Below are 3,732 nucleotides of genomic sequence, written 5' to 3'. Positions count from 1 at the left end.
ATCATACAATCAATGGAGCCTAAATTTTAGCTGGCATTATAGTTTGAAACAAGAGAACAAAAAGTAAAATGAACATTAGGCATACACTATGAATTCACATGATTAGATAAATACTAAAACATCTACACCATTGACTACCAAAGAAAAATATAGACAATGCATCACTAAATGTTATAGATGATGGGGTTGCTCCATCATAAAGCATGCTACTATAAATTCTGCTAATGTTTTAATAATGTAGGAAGTGCATCATTAATGACTGGTGTTTCAATGCATTACTAAGTACTAACCAAACATCTATAATCATCACTGCAGTCATAAGTGACTATCAAACATCATGAATAAGCATTATGCACAAAAATATGAAGGCTACAATTCTCAAAGGGCAACTAACATGAATTCTATATGAAATAGAGGTGAAATCCATTAATATAGAGTAAAAGAAAAATCTGTAATTATGGAGTGAATGCTCTTACAAGGAATATATATTCTGCAACTCGCTAATTCCATATGGAATTACCCCTTCTTGATCATTGTCTACAAGGTCACTACAAAATTTGGAATTTCCATTAGATAATGTCCATGACACCCTTCAATGTTAACATAATAGATAGATTAAAAAAAACAGTATAAAAATGAATGTCTAACTTACCCGACTTTAACATCATAACAACCCCAAATTATGGTGGAATGGATCCATGTTTCAGTCATTTGTTTTGGATACAATTTACAATTTTCGAAGGCTATAAATTTATCACATGCCTCTTTTTTTTGCTATTTCAACAGCAGAATAATTATAAGCCCTGAAGAAAATATAGCAAGTCTCAGAATAATTAATACAAAGGCTTCATAATGGGTAAAATTTATAATCATGAGAAGCTTTTAAGTGAAATAATAGATTTTATAACTAAATATTTGTATCATGCCAGCAAATACAGCTAGCTCTTGAAATGAGCACAAAAAGTCTAGGCGGCATAAATTTCACTCTAAAGTCAATGTTGACAACCTTATCTTAATTTTCTATAAAGAGACAAAATAAGAAGAAAAGATACCTGTTAAAGGATTTCCTGTCGATAATCTTCTCAAATTCCAAAGGCTTAAAAAGTATAAAGTAGTCTGCCATTGCACATTCAGATGGTCCTAGCACAGCATCTATGTCATGCTCAACAAGGTCCTTAAACTGTCAATTTGAATAAAATCTTGGTAAGAATATACATCGCAAATGAAACAAGATATTATCTTGAAGAGTGTGTATCTTACAACTAAAAAGGCAGCAACATCTTTTCAAATGAACCAAGTAACATAGAGAATCTAAAGAACATAATTCGATTCTAAATTTAAGGAACTTCTGGTATAGTGTTGTATAACTGCTGCAATAATGGCTGTATGAAATTACTTGGGTTGGCAAGTCTTAATATTATATCTTCGTAATGCTATTGATAAGCTCCATTTAAGACATCATATTCTTCACGTTAGCTTAGTGGAGTAGATGGAGCTTGTGTAACTGAGAAGAATAGAAGCTAGAAAAGCTAACAATGAGGCACCAGCATACAAGTATGTTACACATTTGTTTGGCAAAGTAAACAAAAATGGATGCCGAACAAAAACAGATTGAATTCCTACTTATACATATCTACTTATAGTGTACATAGTACATATACATACAGAGATACATACACATATGAAAATACATACATATGTCGGATGTATGTGTCTTGCTTAGATGGTCAAGATACGGCACTCTAAGATTAGTAGGGTTCTATGTTTACATTGGTGAAGATTGGACTTGAAGAAGTGGAAAACTGAACATGGAATGTGTTCATCTTATCAAAAAAAAAAGAAAGAAATACATTGAATAAGATCTTACAAAGACAAGTGGCAAAGCACAAAACGATAAAGTCCCATGCAGATTCCAACAAATGGTGTACATTTGTTTGATTTGTGGCAAGGGAGCAGTAAGAATGATCTAGTTAAGTGGAAGAACAACGTAGAACACTACATGTCTATTTTTAGATAAACTACAGATGACAGTGTAAGTAATGAAAAAATTTATAGTTTTTTAGTCACAAAAATACATATGACCACGCCACCGTGACACTTAAATATTAGGGAAGACAGAGGGTTTTCTCGATGAACTAGAGTTTGTAGGCACTGCAAGAACTTCCAATCTTCTATGATCCTCTACTTGTTGGTGGTTTTCTAGGCAAAGAAACAAGAACTTCCAATCTTCTACGATTCTCTACTTGTTGGAGGTCTTCCGAACAAAGAATGACACTCGCAACCAAAGCTCTGGCGATTGGTATCGATCTTGGTACAACATACTCCTGTGTGGAAGTATGACTTAACAATCGAGTGGAGATCATTGCCAACGATTTGGGCAATAGGACAACTCCTTCTCGTGTCAACTTCGCCGACGAAGAACGTCTGATCGGTGAGCCGGCGAAATCCCACGTCATCTGGAACCCGAGCAGTACCATCCTTGGTGAGTTTCAAACTTATGTCATATAGTTGGGATGAAACTTTTGTTAGTCACTGGTTTCATCTTTCACTTCTTGCAAACGTCAAGCGTATCATAGACAGGCGATTCAGTGATGCTACAGTGCAGAGCGAAGTAAAACTCTAGCCTTTTCAAGTGGTTCCAAATTCAGGCGACAAACCGGTCATCGTCGTCTAGGGTGAAAAGAAGCAGTTCCTCCCGGAGGAGGTCTCAGCAATGGTGCTGAAAAAGATGCGTGAGGTGGTGGTGTCGTATCTCGGCACCTCCATCGACAATGCCGTCGTGACCGCCCCTGCCTACTTTAACGATGTTCAACGTCAGGCCACCAAGAACGCAGACACCATTAACCGGCCTAAGCATCATGCACATAATCAATGAACCAACCACCGCTGCAATCTCTTATGGCTTCCTTAGGGACGTCACAAGAGAAGGTCCCAAGAACATTTTTGTATTCGATCTCGGCGGCAAAACCTTTGACGTCTCATTGGTGACCATACATTTGGCGGAATACGTGGTAAAAGCCACAGCATGGGACACCCATCTTGGTGGCGAAGACTTCGACAATAGAATGCTAGATGAGTTGATGGAGGAGTTCAAGAGGAAGCACAATGAGGACATCAGCAGCAACCATAGGTCCCTCAGGCGTTTGAGAATGCAGTGCGAAAAGGCAACGTGCCACCTATCTACCCATTTGAAGGCTGTCATTGAGATCGATTGTTTCTATGGGGGCATAGACTTTGTTTATACGGTAACCCGTAGCTGGTTTGAAAAACTTAACTTAAATCTTTTTCAAAAATGCTTGGAAAAAGTTGAGAGGTGCTTGAATGATGCAAAGATGGAGAAAAGCTCCATCCACGACATCGTTCTTTTGGGTGGGTCGACTAGAATACCGAAAATACAACAATTGTTAAAGGATTTCTTTGATGACAAGAAACTTTCTAGAAGCATCAATCTCGATTAAGTTGTTGCTTATGGTGCTGCAATCGAAGCTGCCAAGTGAGCGGTATACGTTAGAGGATGAGAAGTACAAAAAAAAGATAAAAGAGAGGAACGTCCTACACATGTATGCCTGTCAAATGGAAAATGCCACAATGAATGAGGGAATCCATGCCAACATTTCATACTCGAAATGGAAGAAAAAAGGCGACACGAGAAGGAGTTGTCCTATTGCCCAAATTGTTGGCAATGATCTCCACTCGATTGTTAAGTCATACTTCTACACGAGAGTATGTTGT

General features: G+C 37.5%; 1 pseudogene; it reads left to right on the top strand.

The window, feature by feature from the left end:
• Positions 1 to 2,268: 2,268 nt before the first annotated feature.
• Positions 2,269 to 3,497, top strand: LOC116254349 (heat shock cognate 70 kDa protein-like; annotated as a pseudogene).
• Positions 3,498 to 3,732: the final 235 nt, after the last annotated feature.

Source organism: Nymphaea colorata, chromosome 5, assembly GCF_008831285.2.
Source record: "Nymphaea colorata isolate Beijing-Zhang1983 chromosome 5, ASM883128v2, whole genome shotgun sequence".
Taxonomy (NCBI): Eukaryota; Viridiplantae; Streptophyta; class Magnoliopsida; order Nymphaeales; family Nymphaeaceae; genus Nymphaea; species Nymphaea colorata.
Note: the sequence above shows the minus strand (reverse complement) of the source record. Positions and strands in the feature narration are given on the sequence as shown.